This window comes from Oryctolagus cuniculus, chromosome 13, assembly GCF_051225735.1.
Source record: "Oryctolagus cuniculus isolate XC-2025 breed Fujian yellow rabbit chromosome 13, ASM5122573v1, whole genome shotgun sequence".
NCBI classification, from domain to species: domain Eukaryota; kingdom Metazoa; phylum Chordata; class Mammalia; order Lagomorpha; family Leporidae; genus Oryctolagus; species Oryctolagus cuniculus.
The window spans coordinates 66043989-66061272 of record NC_142879.1 but is presented as its reverse complement, the minus strand read 5'-3'; the positions used below and the strand labels follow the sequence as shown (position 1 = coordinate 66061272).

At 41.5% G+C, this 17284-nt stretch overlaps 1 protein-coding gene across 7 annotated transcripts in view; it reads left to right on the top strand.

Annotated features, from left to right (window-relative positions):
* Nucleotides 1-17284, top strand: part of SMYD3 (SET and MYND domain containing 3) — a 780787-nt gene that overhangs the window by 539623 nt on the left and 223880 nt on the right. The window contains exons 1-2 of one of the 7 annotated variants that reach the window (XM_089311677.1): nucleotides 491-691; nucleotides 1059-1072. The exons of 5 other annotated variants lie outside the window; for them this stretch is intronic. The gene's annotated coding sequence lies outside the window, so the exon portion shown is untranslated. Of the gene's footprint in view, nucleotides 1-490; nucleotides 692-1058; nucleotides 1073-1659; nucleotides 1804-17284 lie in introns of those variants that run through there. One more of the 7 variants, XM_089311678.1, reaches the window with a different exon arrangement.

Below are 17284 nucleotides of genomic sequence, written 5' to 3'. Positions count from 1 at the left end.
TAAGAAGTCACAAAATCATTCAGATAGGGACAATCTAAGTGGTTAGATTTTACCACATCCATGCAGGGGATTCTGGTTGTATAATATTTTCAGTCTTGGTCATAGAAAAACAACCTAAACCCAGCTTAAATGATAAGATAAAGGGAATTCACTGGTGTATAAATTTCAAAAACACAGTTAGGTAAGCCTTCAGGTATAGCTGGATGAAGGTCTTGGTAGCACAATGGCAGGTCTCATGTTAACTTGTTACTGTCTGGATGAGAAGATACCCCATCCCCCCAGCTGTCAAACAAAAGTCCTTGGTTTCATTCTGATTGACCCAATTTAGGACACATACCTGACCTCCCTCCAAAACCAGTCTGTATCCAAAGGAACACCATTTGCTGGTTGCTCTAGGCTTGGATAATTGCCTATGAGTGTTCAAGGAAGTCACGTGTAAGTGAATTGATTAGGCCAGTCAAGGCCCATTGCTAAAACTTGGGTTTAAAACCAATTCTTCCATATCAAATGGCCATGTCAGTAGGTGGTGTAATGGTGGGAATTAGAGGAATGGTTGCTACAGAAGCAGAAGTCTGCTGCAGAAGCCTGGATAGACAGTAGAATTTCAAGTGGGCAAACCTCACTTGCTTATGAGCACCTACCACACACCAGCCATGGTGTTTGGAATTTTATCAAATTGTCACGAATTCTTTTTTTTTTTTTTTTTTTTTTTTTTTTGACAGGCAGAGTGGACAGTGAGAGAGAGACAGAGAGAGAAAGGTCTTCCTTTGCCGTTGGTTCACCCTCCAATGGCCGCCGCTGCAGCCGGCGCACCGCGCTGATCCTGGCAGGAGCCAGGAGCCAGGTGCTTTTCCTGGTCTCCCATGGGGTGCAGGGCCCAAGCACCTGGGCCATCCTCCACTGCACTCCCTGGCCATAGCAGAGAGCTGGCCTGGAAGAGGGGCAACCGGGACAGAATCCGGCGCCCCAACCGGGACTAGAACCCGGTGTGCCGGCGCCGCAAGGTGGAGGATTAGCCTATTGAGCCACGGCACCGGCTCAAATTGTCACGAATTCTTAACTGTTGTTTGTGGTAAGTGGTAATTTCCATTTGGAGAGATGGAAACTCAGAGAAAATAACTTGAACAAGACTACACACCTAAACATGGCTGAACTGTGACTGGAACCAGCAATCTCTTTCCATAGGCTGAATTTGTAGCATTATATTATGACACTCTCGGAATGAATTGAAAAGCTCAGATTTTGAGGGCTGGAGTGTTAGTGTTAGGGCATGTGTGTGTTTTATTTGGTTTGGTTTGTCTTTACTTAATAATTTAAAGTCAAGCCTGTCAACTAATAATTCCTCTTCATTTATTCTGGTTCTGAGGCACAGGGTACGGCCCTCAATCTAGCAGAGCATTGTAAAACATAGTTTCCTGGTCCCTACTCTAAATCAGCTTAATTAGAATCTGGTGATGGGACCTTGGAAACCCTAATTTTAAAAGTTCCATAGATGATTGTCTCATGCAAATGGGTTTGTGAGTGCCTACTGTAGAACTCAACCTATCTCTTTTCTCTTTCTTATTACAACCCATCCAGTGTTTAAGATGGCTGTCTCATCTCGTGTGAGTACTTACTTCCTCCCATGGGCTCTGATGGGATGTATAGAGCTGCAGCTATAGAGTAGAAAGGCTGAACTCAGATCCCGTCTCCACTGTTTCTAAAGCCCTATACCTTGGGCAAGTCTCTATTTCTAAGCCTTAGTTACCTTATTTGTGCATTGGGACTAACAATTCAAGACATGTGAGGAAAAAGTTGTGAGGAGTAAGTTAACACATGTGAAATTCTTAATGTGAAATTGCTTGTTATTAATAGTTGCTAGACTTCCCTGCTTCCTTCTGTTATTTTTAATAGTGTGTTTTCTAGATCACTTTTACCTCTGATTTTTTGGTGTTTTCTGATTTTTCTCTTAAAACGTGAATCCCCTCTTCTTTCTAAAAGGATAATGGTGGGAGAGTAGATGCTAGCACAGAATCCTAGATGTCTGCCCATGTCAGCAAGCAGTAGGATTCTAAGTGTCTGTGGTCTGAGTGCTGTGTTTCTGTGGATGCAACTATTCTGTGCATATTCAATATCTTGGAATTTCCCATCTTTGTTTAAGTTCTTTTCTCTTGGGAAATTTATCAGTGAATGATTACAGGAACATCTGGGTTCTTGAAGATTTGTTTGGACACTCCTCAAGTTGGTCTCAGGCCTAAGCTGTGTTTGGAGGCAATCATATGAGTTGGTTTCATCATAACAATGGGCTGTTTCCAAGACTGCTCTGATCTGTTTTATCTAGTGTAGATCTGTCAGCATTTTCCTGTTCAGCCACAAGTGATGACTAATTTGAAATGAGGCGTCCTCTCTAGCCTACAGCCAACTTGCCCCATAATATTTGGATTGTCATTTACATAAAATACAAATACGTTCATTTAGTTCTATTAATTTTCGTTTCTTGAGTCTCAGATACATTTTTGTTTGCTGTTTGCAGCCTCTGTTTTCCCTAAACACTCTGTAAGGCAATACTGTGACTATTTTAAACATGAGGGAAGTCATAGGCAGCCTTTTTCAGGGTGCTTAGCATATTTTCTTTGATGATGATGTTCTACTGCCAGCCTTGCTGTTGGGTGTGGGTGGGTCACCTTAATGCCTGCAGAACCCTGAGTGGAGAAATGGAGACTTCCTGTTCGTTGGAGTACAAGGTGGGCTTTTCAGGGCTGTAAGGCCTTCGCCGAAGACCACAAAAATGCCCAAGTGCTACATGTTTCAGTCAGCTAATTGAGGCATTTACGACTGGCCTTAAAATTTTATATAATTTTGTTTATGGTATCATAATAGTATAAAAGCAGCTGGGCTTACTTGGGGGCTGTGTAAGACATCTATAAAACCTGGACCAGCTACAAGAATAACAGCATGGTTGGATGTGGTGGAAATGTATTTTAGGGTGCCGTCTTTGATTAAAATGTCAGAAAACAAACTCAGGTATTCACAGAAAATGGAAAATTTCCAAGTACCAATTTCCCTCATCTCTGTAATGACTAGAGGAGAAAAACTGTTGTAATGAGAAAGTTTCTCTATAAAAATCTTTTAACAAATTGCTTTCCATCGCTAAATCCTTGAAGAAATGAAGTGAACAAGAGATTAAATATGTCCAAATTGAAGTGAAATAAATATATCATGTTAGTTGTCTAAAATTTAGTAGGAGTGAAGTTAAAAACTAAAAATGGTTCTGAAACATTTACGATATACTTTCTTACCACTCTGCCAAAGGAATATATCCCCTTGTCCAGAGTCACTGATACATGTTATTTTAAATTAATGTTTAGTAGGATTCATATTTTGAGCCAGGTACTATTCTCAGAACTAAGGATTCAGCGTTTTACCCTTGAGTGGTGCAGTGATAGGCCTGGAAAAATAATTGCTTTCATGGAGGTAGATTTCAAGTGGAATGGGAGCCAGAGAGGGGCCTGTGTCCAGGAGATTTGAGGAAGGTTTTTAAAAGAAGAGAATATGGTGTAGGGATTTTAATAATGGGAAAAATTTTCCAAGCAGAGATAATGAATATATATATATATGTATATATATACACACATATGTTTTTAGGTATAAGAGAATATGACATGTCCAAAGATATAATTAAATTGTTGGTATTAATAGGTTAAAATATGAGAAAGTGAGTAGAAATGGGGTTTAGATATAAGAGGAAGAGCTATATGTTGAAAGCTGAATGCCATGCAGAAGAATTGAAAACTTACTAGTGGAGAGCTATTGAAGAATTTTGCATAGAAAATTATCATGTAAGATGGAGAGATTTTATGTATAACGGCGAGCTTAAAGGAGGCCCGAATGGTAGACATTACATTGGTCCAGATGAGATGATGCTGGTCTAAATTGTAGTGTCAGCCACAGAGATGGAATGAGGGTATGGATCTGAGACAGTCTTCGAAGTGGATTGGGCAGGACTGGGGATATGATAGGTATGAGGCATAGCGCATGTCATTAAGGATCAGGGACTGAAGAGGTATCCATTGGTCCAGAAACTGTAAGCTCTTGCCAGACTATAAACTGTGCAGGTTTAGCAGACTTGAGAGTGCAGATGTCAGGTTGCAGAGTGGAAAGAAGTAAGTGGTGAGGAAGAATGTGTATGCAGAGCATTCTCTCTCTCTCTCTTTTTAGATTTATTTATTTATTTGAAAGGCAAAATTACAGAGAGGCAGAGGCAAAAAGAGAGGTCTTCCATCTGCTAGTTCTCTCACCAATTGGCTGCAACGGCCAGAGCTGCGCTGATCTGAAGCCAGGAGCCAGGAGCTTCCTCCAGGTCTCCCACATGGGTGCAGGGGCCCAAGCACTTGGGCCATTTTCCACTGCTTTCCCAGGCCATAGCAGAGAGTTGGTTCAGAAGTGGAGCAGCCGGGCCTCGAACCTGCGACCATATGAGATGCCGACACTGCAGGCGGAGGCTTTACCCACACTACACACAGTGCCTCCACGAGAGCATTCTCTTGACAGTTTGGTTGCCTGTGGAAGGAAGAGTACATTGCCCCCCTTCCTGATAATGTTAAGGGTGATTTTTATTTGTATTTTAAGATGACATAAAGTTAAACATGTTTGTATGCTTAGGCAAGAGAGCAATTGGGTGTGAGAGGCTCAAGAATGTGGACTGAGAGAGGCATCATCAATGTCGCAGGTCCTTAAAGTTTGCTGTGTGAGGAGCAGGATCAGTTTCACCTGCAAATACATAATGAAGTAAATCATCAGCCCACACCTCAGATCTACTCCATCGGAAACTCATGTTCGGGGCTCAACAGCTTGTGGCTTACCAAGCCCACCAGGTGATTCTGATGATGCACACTGACATTGGAGAACGCCTGCTCCAGAGGAAGGAGAGGGGTGGGATACAGGGCCCCTTTGGGCACATACATCTTGCCCAGGATGGAAGATATTCTGCAGGATACCAGCACAAATGGATTTGTGGTGGCTGATTGTTAAATTGATGAAATATGCTCCTACTTGAACTGTTTCTCTTTTTAAAACTGGCAGCTTTGTTCCCCAAAGCATGCTAGGATGAGAATAGGGTTTGATTGGGTCCCGTAAAGTGGATTTTTTTTTAAAAAAGTATTTATTTATTTGAAGTTAGAGTTACAGAGAGAAAGAGAGAGACAGAAAAGAGATTTTCCATTGGCTAGTTCACTCCCAAAGTAACGGCAATAGCCAGGGCTGGGCCAGACTGATGCCAAGAGCCCAGACTTCCTCTGTGATTTCCCACATGGGTGCAGGGGCCTGAGCACTTGGGCCACTCTGTTTATTTCTCAGGTGCATCAGCAAGGAGCTGAATTGAAAGTGGAGCAGCCAGAACTTGAACTGATACTCATATGGGATCCTGGCATCCCAGGCACTGTGCTGCAGTGCCAGCCCCAGCCGATAATTTTCTTTTTCTATATTCTTTCCTTTCAATGAAAATGCATTTATGTTAATTCTAATATAGATAAACAAGTCGCAGGGAGTGAAAGTGTCTACAAAATTACAACTTAAAACAACATCCTGAGAGCTGTAGAGAAAGAAGGCAAGGAAGATGCCTTGTCTGTGTGGGGCCTTCAGTGATAGGTGTTCTCCTCTGGTAGCATGATAGCAGAATCTGTCACTGGGCAGAGTCCTGGCTCTTTAAAGATTCATGTAAGAAGTGCTTAAGCAGATCTTTAAAGATGTAACTACACAAGAAATGAGGAAATCCGACTTCTGAATATAATGTAATACTCTTCAGAGCAAGACCAGTGAGTCCATCCTTGCCTGAGTTTTTGCTCCTTTTACAGAGCACGTAGATTTTCTTAATATGAAAAAAAGCAGTTTGGTGGACCATGCATATTTTCTTGTAATACTTGAATTTTATGTGGGTAAAATGAATTCAGTAAGAATTAGGAGACTTACTAGATTAGTTAGAAAAAAATGAACTAAAGGATGACAACTTTATTTTGAGAACAAGTATTTAACTTTTAATGATCTTTTACTGTTATATTAAATCAGGTCTTAAGTGTTTTAATTGCTTTTTCCTTGATCAGAAACAGATAGTGAGATGCTTTTGCAATTTAAATATGATCTGATAACTGTGTAATTAAAACTCCCATCACCTTTAAAGATGCAATTCAACTTATTATCCAAACAATTTTAAAGGAGAATGTGCATGGATTATGTAAACAAAACAGATTCACTACTTTATCAATCCCCTGGAAAGAACACAATGCAGTGCTCAAGGTCCCTGTGACCATGGTGCACCCAGGGCCAGAGCAGAGTTTCCGGTCCAAGCCTGGCTTGAAGATGTATGCATCGAAGCACTAGTTCTTTGGGTAAGAGGCAAAAATAGAGAAAAGTAATATTGAATTCTTTGTTCATGCAACAATTCTATGTGATCACTTTCCAAGTTGAAGAACCCCCCTCTTACTGTAAGTCTAACCATAAACAACTTTATTTGAGCCAGAACTTGCACATGCTTTTAATATTAACACTAAAGGATCATTCTCAGAAATGTCTGGCTTTTCTGTTTCTTTCTTTGCTTTTGTTATGGCAGGGTGGATTGGATTTTTTTTCCTTTAGATTTGAAAGTCTTTTTTTTCACTGAGTACCTTGAGCATTTGTGTTTATAAATGTTTGGCTTCTAACAGATGTTTTGGGTTCAACTATGTAAGAGAACCCTTAAATTGGAACTGCTCTGCAAGTGTTTATTCCCTTAAAACATTTCTAATGTAAATGTATATATGTTGAAAAAGGATTTTAAAAGGTTCTTCTTAGTAAGTTTTAATTTCTCCTGACAGCTTGGTAGTAGTGAATTCTTATAATAGTATGTACTAGTTGTTTGTCCTGGTGCTCACAAAAGACCTCAGGTATTAACCAAAGGTTAGTTAGTATTGGCACCAGGGTGAACCCTGGTTATTCCAGTGGGCATCCCACTAGCTCTGTGTGCTGTTGAAACCACCTGTTACAGAATCTCTACATTGATTTGACCACATGTTCATTCTTTACTCAGAGGTTTCTTTGAGCACCAACTTTAAACCAGGTATTTTTGGCATCAGTGATTCAGGTGTGAGCCAGAAAGACAAAGTTCATGTCCTCTTAGAGCTTAATTTTTAGTATAAACATAGTAGGGTGGTCCCAATTATAGAATAGAAGACTTTGCTGTGAAGGGCTACAGAGTAAATATTTTAGATGTTCTGGTTTATATAGTTTTTTTTTAAACTAATCTGCTATGCTCCTATATCACAAAGCAGCAATAGATAGTAGTATGTAACTGAATATGTAAAGCTCAGCCAGTAAAACTTTATTTACAAAAACAGGTGGCTGATGTACCATAGGCTGTGGTGCATGGACTGCTGGTCCAGGTAATACCAGCCCAGTGGGTCAGCATTCATTATCACATGGTCTGGACTAGGGTTTTGCCTCCTGCATTGTGAAGCCCCTCTCCAGTCACCATTAGAAACCTGTAAACACTGAGTGCGTTTCTCAGCACTTGCTAGTTATTGAAGAATTACTGACTGCTGTGTGTGCTGTGCTCTTGAGTTATTTGCATTGAGTTTGAGAGGTTTTCCCAAAATCCTCATTGAGGAATTATGAACCTGATTTGTTCTATTTGTTGTGCATGTGTGATAAGCAGAAAGGAAACACACGAAATTGTTTCCTGAACTTGGAATGAAGCATTTAGTTCTTGCCCCAACTCCAGTTTGGTGAAGTAGAACAGCATATCAACAGATAAAATTCCCGTGGGAAAACTTGTGTTTCTTGTGTAGCACTTACCTGATACTGGATACTATAGATGACACAAGATTGGGGTCCTATCTTAAGGGGTCTCACAATCAGAGGAGAGAATTCCTTCCTTTGTTTCCCAGCTTTGTTTGACCACCTATTACATATATGCAATGAAGGTAAGAGTAGCAATGTCCTAGGTCCGGTCCAAGATGAATTCTCAGTAGAGCACATAGAAAATAACGCACAGGGGCCAGCGCTGTGGCACAGTGGGTTAATGCCCTGGCCTGCAGTGCTGGCATCCCATATGGGTGCTGGTTTGAGACTCAGCTGCTCCACTTCCGATCTAGCTCTCTGTTATGGCCTGGGATAGCAGTAGAAGATGGCCCAAATCCTTGGGCCCCTGCACCCATGTGGGAGACCCAGAAGAAGCTCCTGCTCCTGGTTTCGGATTGGCCCATCTCTGGCTGTTGTGGCCAGTTGGGGAGTTAACCATTGGATGGAAGACCTGTCTCTCTCTCTGCCTCTCCTCTCTCTGTGTAACTCTGTCTTTCAAATAAATAAGTAAATATTTCAAAAAAATAATAATGCACACCAAAATACAACTGAGTGATGTCACAACCTGCGGTAGAGACCATGTTGCTTGCAGTGATGAGTTCTTCCTCCTCTGAGTAATTCACAAATGTGCCATGTGTATTCATCTGTGAGGAGGGACCTTATCACTCTGCCTTGTAGATGAGGCAGCTGAGGCAGAGGGAGGCCAGAGTCTCACAGTTGGTGCAGGCAGGACTAGCATATGAACCTCATAGACCATAGACAAGAGTTTGACTGCAGAATCTGTGCTTGTCACCCCTGCATTCTGGAAGGTGATTCTGTTCTGTAACAGTTAACTGTGTGTGTTGCTGTGTAACATTGGGAGATGATTCTCTCTCTCTCTCTTTTTTTTTTTTTTTTTTTTTTTTTTTTTTTTTTTTTTTTTTGGTCAAAGAGAAATTTAACTACTGGAGAAACAATCTGGCTACCAGGGGCTGGATTTAGTCAACACAGATTTCTTTATCTTATTTTTAAAATTAATTTGTATTTAGATGCTACATTTGTTTCTTAGAGCTTCCATAATGAAATATCACAAATTGTATGGATTAAAAAACTGAAACTTTTTCTTTCACAGTTCTGGAGGCCAGAAGTGTGTAATCAGAGGGTGTCAACAGGGTTGGTTCTTTGTGAGGATGCTTCTGTCCCATTTCCCTCATCTAGCTTCTAGTGACAGTGGCAATTCCTTGGTGCTCCCTGTCTTGCAAAGTCATCACTCTGATCTTTGCCTCTATCTTCCTGTGGTCACCTTCTTGAATTAGGCACCCACCCTACTTTACTTCCATTTGCTTTCAGTAAGTACATCTACAATAACCTTATTTCAAAATAAGGTCACATTCTGAGGTTAGGATTCCGAATCTTTGTGTGTTTGTGTGAAGTGGGGAAGGACATGTTTCAGCAGTACTAGTCACCTTTTGAGAGGATGGAACTTCCTAATTCACCATTTCCCTCTCCTCACATGATTTTACTTTAGAAGAGATGCTCAAGCTCTGTTGCTGCTAGTCCCATTGGGCTTTTGCAATGACTGTTTCTGCCGTCAGGATATTTCTGAGTGATGGTGAGAGAGAGGGTTCAATGACTCATCTACTACTACCAAGATTTCTTCAGTATGAAGCTGAATCTTTCTTTTAAATTAAGTACAATTTCTATCCAGTTATGGAGCAAAAACAATGTTCCAGAAAAGGCCACTGTACTTTGTTATAATATCACATGCTCGCTCTTTCTTTCTTTCTCTCTCTCTTTTAAAGATTTATTTATTTATTTGAAAGTCAGAGTTACACAGAGAGAGGAGAGGGAGAGAGAGAGAGAGACACAGAGAGAGAGGTCTTCCATCCGATGGTTCACTCCCCAGTTGGCTGCAACAGCCAGAGCTGCGCAGATCCGAAGCCAGGAGCTTCTTCTGGGTCTCCCACATGGGTGCTGGGGCCCAAGGACTTGGGCCATCTTCTACTGCTTTCCCAGGCCATAGCAGAGAGCTGGATTGGAAGTGGAGCAGCCAGGTCTCGAACCAGCGCCCATATGGGATGCCGGCACTTCAAGCCAGGGCGTTAACCCGCTGAGCCGGCCCCTCCCTTTCTCTCTTTCTTTCTCTCTTTCCCTCTCCCCCCCACCTCTCTCTCTCTGTGTCCCCCTCCCCTTCCCTCCTTCCTTCCCTCTCTTTCTTTTTAAGACTTTATTTATTTGAGAGGCAGAGTTAAAGACTGAGAGAGGGAGAGACAGAGAGAAAGCTTTTTATTTGCTTGTTTACTCCTGAAATGGCCACAACAGCCAGAACTAGGCCATCCGAAGCCAGGAGCTTTTTTCAGGTCTCCCACACTGGTGCAGGGGCCCAAGCACTTGGGCCATCTTTTACCACTTTCCCATGCTATGACAGAGAGCTGAATTGGAAGTGAAGCAGCCATGATATAAACCAGCAGCATATGGAATGCCGGTGCTGCAGCCACAGGCAGAGCTTAACCTGCTATGCCACAGTGCTGGCCCCTCTCACATGCTTTTCAAAATACATACCCCTTAAAGGTGGGTGGATACCTCAAATTAGACTGTACTATCTTGAGTTTCTGATCACTTTCCTAAATGTTCCCCAAGAAAGAAACTCTTTAATTAACAGTGTGGAAAGAACTTAACAGCATTGAGCCCTGTAATTTGGTTTAGCAGTGTTGGAGGAAATAGGAGGAAATGGGAAATAGGAGAGAGGACTGGGAAGCAAGGGGCCAGAGGTGCAGCGCGGGTGGCAGGGCGAGCGTTAGGCTCGCTGGTTAAGATCCTCTCTGGGTCACCGGCTTCCCGTATTGGAATACCTGTTCGAGTTCTGGCTGTGCTTCTGACCCCAGCTTCGTGTTCATGTGGACTTTGGGAGGCAGGACATGATGGCTCAAGCACTTGTGTTCTGGGTTTCTACCACCCTTGTAGGACACCCAGAGTGTGTTCTGACCTGACATAGCCCTGGCTGTTGTGAGCACTTAGAGAGTGAACCAGCAGATGAAAAAAATCTTTCTCATTCTCTCCCTACTCCCTGCCACTGCCTTTGAAATAAAATGAAAATAAATAAGGTTTGTTTTAAAAAGAAACAAGAAAGACTCTTGGACGAGGCTGTTCTGTCTTTGATCACAAAGGCTGGTGGTAAACCAACCAAGCTCTGAAACACTGACGTGGTGCTCACTGCCTACTCTGGAGGATTTAGGACAGGCAGTGAAAAGCTTTTGAAGTAGTCCTCCCTTTTCTTCTTCCTTCCTTTATTTTTTTCCAGTCATGATGATTCCTTTCCACTCTTACAGTAGAAAGCCACACTCCATAAAATGGCTCTTTAATTCTGGAAATAGGGAGACTACTGAATCTGAAATTGAATCAACTCTATAAATGACTAAAATGCTAAATTGTAATTGTTATACTTATTTTTTATAGGAACACTTTATTTTTTTGCAATTATGGTTAATTTCTTCTGACTTTTAAATGACTGCACACTTTAGGGTAACTTGTTTGAGCACCTGCCATTGTATTGGATACCATGAGAGGCACAAAGATGGCTAAGTTGTGATTTTTGTTCTAGAAGAGCTTATAAATTGGTGTGGGAGAAAAAATGCAAGGCAACATGAATAATAGAACTAGAGCTTGGTAAATGAACCTAGAACAGCACCAGATTTCTCTTGGTGTTTAGCCTTAGAAGAGTTTACTTAGTAATTCACTCTAGTGTTCACAGAGTTCCCACAATGAACCAGGCACACAGCTGTGTAATGATGATAAGTGTACAGTTGTGAGGAGCAGACTCTGGGGCGAGACTGCATCTTACTGGCTGTGTGGTGTGTGGCTAAGGGAGGGACTTAATCTCTGTGTGCCTCACAACTTCTTAATGCTTTTGATGGGAATAATAGCATTTACCCATACTGCATGCATGCGCGCGCACACACACACACACACACATACACATGCACACAAACAATCCTGAAAAAATTAAGGGAGAATATGTACTAAGGAACATACTACACATCATTTTAAAACATATGCTTACTAAGATAAATTTATGTTTTAATCTCATTTTTCCATGAATTTTTTGAAGTACTCTTGTGTATACATACACATACACATGCACACACAGGAACATATGGAGACATTGAGAGAAGAGACAGAGGGAAAGCAAGGGAGGGAGAACTTGTCAGCCAAGTGCACTATAAAAGTAAATATATTCCTTGCATTCATAGAGCTTCCCTTCACAGAGATTCATAACAGGTCAATAAGGAAATAGCGAAATAATTATAAATTGTAAGAGAAGGGCAAATACAAGTAAAAATTATCATGCAATGAAGAAAAAATATAAAAGGGAACCTATTTCAGATTTTGTAACCAGGGATGGGCTCCCTCCAAAGGTGCCATGAGAGATCTATTTGAGAGAAGAGGAGGAATTAAGGGGATGGCTATTGGGTGATAAACAGAGGCTGTGTTAAGAGCTTCACGGGCTGTTTGAAGAAGTTTGGATTTTATACCAAAGCAGTGAGAAGCCATTGAAAGATTTGAAATATGAGTACACCTTGATCTAAGTCATGTTTTTAAAAATGATGTTTCTGATACCATTTGGAGAATGGATTGGAAGGGTCAAGAATATGAGATAAGTATGAGGCTGCTACAGTAGCTCAGGAGATAGATGATGGCTTTAAGTAGGAGGTTGGCATGGGAAATAAAAAGAAATGCATAGATTCAAGATATATTCGGGAGGTAGAATTGTCAGAATCCTGATGGACTGGGTGCCATGGATTAGAGAGAAAAAAAGGAAGGTTTTAAAATCACTGTCAGGTTTCTGGCCTGAGAGCATTTGGATTGATGAGATAGGAATGAGTGAGGCAGAAATAGGTTTGGGGATGGAACTTAGTCATGTTAAATTTGAAAAATGTCACTTGGAGATTTATGCTCACAGAAGAACAAATCTTAGAGTAACTGAGCTTAGACTAGGACGCTTGTGGTAGGAGAGATGGCTTTGAGAAGTGTGGGCAAGAGGAAGCAGCAGCAGCTGCCTTGAGCAACGTCAGGGTCTGGACGAGGGGCATGGTGTTAGTCTGGAACATGATTCAAACTGTTTAGCTCTAGAAGCACAGGTATTAATGATGGCAACTTTGTTAGGATGCCAAAGACTATTTTGCAAATGAAAAAACATTGTGAAATTGAATTAATTTGACCAGGAAGTCCTGTCATATTCAACATTTATTTTTCTGGACTTTTACATTTTAGAATAATGTGATAAGAACTAGTTCTAGGCTGACTTTGTGAACCAAAAAGAGGACTAATTGCAGTAGAGTTCCTTGTGCAAATAAAAAAATGTTGTTGGGGCTGGCTCTGTGACACAGTAGGTTAATCCTCTGCCTGTGGTGCCAGCATCCCATATGGGCACTGGTTTGAGTCATGGCTGCTCCTCTTCTGATCCAGCTCTCTGCTACGGCAAACACTTGGTAACCAATTGGTGTTTAATAAATAAATTTTTTAAAGATTTGTTTGTTTATTTGAAAGTTAGAGTTACAGAGAGGCAGAGGCAGAGAGAAAGAGAGAGAGAGAGAGAGAGAGAGATCTTCCATTCATTCCCTAAATGGCTGCAGTGGTTGGAGCTGGGCTGATTTGAAGCCGGGAGCCAGGAGCTTCTTCTGGGTCTCCCCTGTGGGTGCAAGAGCACAAGCACTTGGACCAACTTCCACTGCTTTCTCAGGCCATAGCAGAGAGCTGGATCAGAAGTAGAGCAGCCAGGTCTTGAAGCGGTGCCCATATGGGATGTCTGCACTGCAGGTGGCAGCTTTACTCGCTACGCCACAGTGTCGACCCTAATAAATAAGTTTTGAGGATTGGGTTAATACCCCATATGCAGCATGGACAACCTTAATTATATGACCTCCTGAAATTGCTTCTAGTGCAGTGACTTCAAGCTTTCCTAGTATGGCCTCAGTATATAATACCCAGCAAAAGCAGCAGCGGTTGGCTCTTTTAGCAAAGAGCTGTATCCTTCAGTGGGGCACGAGGAATATGCTTTATGCCTTTTCTTTTACAGTGAAACTTTTTTTTTCCAGAGCCATCCTCATTTCATTAATCTTCCTTTTTGTAAGGGCAGAAATGAGGGAGGTGAGGGCTGTGGCCATTGAGCCATTCTGTGTGTGTGTAAAGTTAGATGCTTTGTGTCACAGGTGTGGTAATAGCAATAGTGGCAGCAGCAGTTTATTTATCATTTATTTATTGATTACTTACTTATACCAGGCATCAGACTAGATGTCAGTATACTCTACAGGTCAAGGCAATACCACGCTCCTGAAGTAAAGGGATGCGGCAGTAGTTATTCAGCTCTGGTCTTGGGTTCTAACAGTCCACCAATGTGTGTTTCAGGTTGAAAGATGGCTCTGCTCCAGGTTGTTGCTTAGGGTCCAGCTTCCTTCCATGGTGTTTTTGCACCTTCTCTTGGAGATTGGGTCTCCATCAGCTCCATCCAGCAAGCAGGGAAGAAGAGAGCACAGCAGGGTCTCAAGGTGCAGGCTCAGGAGTAGCTCCCGATGCTTTCACTTAACACTCCATTCAGGGTACTTATGTGTTCCTCCAGGGGCAGAGGGGTGCTTGGAAATGTAAGCCTGCCTTCCAGCATTGTTTCAAGTATGATGATCATGTAAGCAAATATCCACCACAACCAGCATATAGTTAAATAATAGCTATTATATTTAAAAAGCAAAAACATAACCCCCAACCCCGAAAATTATTGAGTGTCTGCTCTATGCTAGGCATCTAGCAGGTTCTGGAGATTAAGAGATAAAAGATAAAGTCCCTGCCAACCTTCTGGGGGTGTTTTTTAGGCAGAATAACAACTGGAGCTCAGGTTTTCCCACAGGAGGAATAATGCAGTCTAATCAGAGTAGAGTATGTGTTCTGTTAATAAATTGTGTAAACTACAGTTGTACAATAGCCAGTTTGGGTGCGACATGGTATTCAAATTAAACATTGACATTTTTATATGTTGTTTTAATAGTCCTTATGATAAATGTCAACAAAATAATACTTTTTAGAGACACTTGGATTTTATACATGCTTTGAGAGGTAATAAAATCTCCTATTAATGCTAAAAGCATTCTCATGGCATGGAGACTTAGTGATGTGACAAAGAGTAAGGCACCCTTGCTCTTTGTTAATGTGCTCTGAATTTATAAGCAGCACAGAGCCACCCCACCTCCTGGCGTTGTGGTGCAGCAGGTTAAACTGCCACTTGTTATAGCAGCTTCCCATATCAGAATGCGGGTTCAAGTCCCAGCTACTCTGCTTCTGATCCAGCTTTCTGCTAATGAACCTGAGAAGACAGTGGAAGCTGGCCCATGTTTTTAGACCCCTGACACCCATGTGGGAAGTGCACATGGAGTTCCTGACTCCTGGCTTCAGCCTAGCCCAAACCTTGCTGTTGTGACCTTTTGGGGAGTGAACAGTGGATAGAAGATCTCTCTCTGTCTGTTTCTATCACTCTGCCTTTCAAATGAATAAATCTTAAAACATGCACACACACAGAGAGGAATGCTTATTGGTATTTATTTGGGGGTTTGTGTGCACATTGGATGCATGCTATTTATCTTAGCAGAGGAATCCATCCATATTCCTGGCCTTTTCCCACCCACTCATTTAGTTTGAATTTCCTGAAACCTCTTTACCCTTCGAAGAGTTCTGTGCTGTTAAGTAAATGAACAGGATATGGTTCTGGGCTCCTACTGACTGATTTACAACAGGATGGTAAATTCAGCATGGAAAAGTCAGACAAATACCCTGGCTGAGAGACTCAGCTGACTCAGGCCAGCAAAGCTTTGCTTGGTGGTTTTTCCCCTCCAGTGGAGGGAGGTCTTGGCTGAGGCCTCAAAGCATGTGTCCTGGAAGCTCTGGCAGGACATCACCATCATCATTGTTGCCAGCAGAGGTTGTGCATTCGCTGTACTGTTCACAGTCATATTAATACTGGTTACTTTTGTGATATTCCATCTAATTAGTCATTAATTCTCACAGCAACTCTATATTAATTTTAATTGATATAAGGTTATCAGTTTCTTAGATTAAATAAGAAATCTAGTAATTTTTATTTAGCTTCCCCCTCTGGCTTAACAGAGAATTCATGAATAAGTACTTATACTTTTGAGAATATAAAGATCAGTTTAAATAATATTATCAAAGTAATGCATGACTAATTTTTTTACAGCAACCAGAATTGCACACCTTTTAGGGACTGCATTCATAGGGCACAATAGAAATCTCTGAAGTCTAGTAATCCCATAGTTTTATGATGCAAAATATCAAAGATAATAAACTGAGTCTCCATTGGTGAAGAGTAAGAGAGAAAAAGACTTAGGAGTGCTAGAATTCATAGCCTTGGAAAGACATGGGCAAAGCAGAACTAGTAAATGGAAATCTGGAAATGAGTGTTGTGTGCCTGCAGTCTACACTTGTGACATAGGTATTATATCCATTTTATAGGGAAGAAAGCTCCTTCAAAAGGACTGAATAGCTTGTCATGAGATTAAAAGATACCAGAGGTAGGGTGTGAAATTCTCATGTATCTCACTTCAAAGTCCATTCCCTCTGCCTTTTCTCACAATGGCTTATAAAAAGGCATTAGTTAACAAAAGTTATTTTCCTGGAACAGGCTTTACCCCCTGATTTGGGTTATGTTCTTTTTCAGTGTAATGGAAATTCAAGCATTGTTTTGTTGAAACAAAAAGTTCTAACCACTCCTTCTTAAATAAAGGAGAAGTACTGGCCTTGAAGGTGACTGCCATTTCGAAGGCATTTCAGGTGGAAGACATAGCATAGGAAAAGGCAAGCCAATTGCAGGCTCCGTTGAGGGATGAAAAGCAGCTCAGTTTGAGAAGATCTTGAGTATTAGCAGATAGCAGTTGTATGATGAAAATGCTGTGACAGCTGATGGCGGGCCATTTTTGAGGGGAGGATTAAAATTCTCAGAGCTGTGGGCTGTGGTTATCCTGCAAGCCCTGTGTAGCGAGAAGCTGGGTGAAGATAAACTGAGAGAGAATATATGCTGTCAGGGTGGAGAAATCTGGATTTTCATTGCTTGGTCAGGAACTTTGTCATACATACTACCCAGGGCTGTGAATAAATACTGCACTAGACTGATCAAGAATGCAAGGTTTGGAGAAATTAATGAACACCTTGAAGCTCAAAGTGGATGTTCAGAAATTAAATATTCATTAAAAGTGGTGAGAAAGCAATGGAAATAGGAAACATTGTTTGCCACTCCTCCCACTTGTTGCCTTACCATTCCATTTAAAACCTGATTTTTCCCGTGGCTATGTGGGCAGATTCTTCACAAATGGCACTGTTTCTGGGACTAATGCTTTTACCCCTCTGTTTAGGTTTTTGATCTTTTATTTCAGTAAGAAAAAATTATTAGGTTATGCCTGCTTCCTGATCTGAGGGCCTCAGGAAGTATGTGTCATGC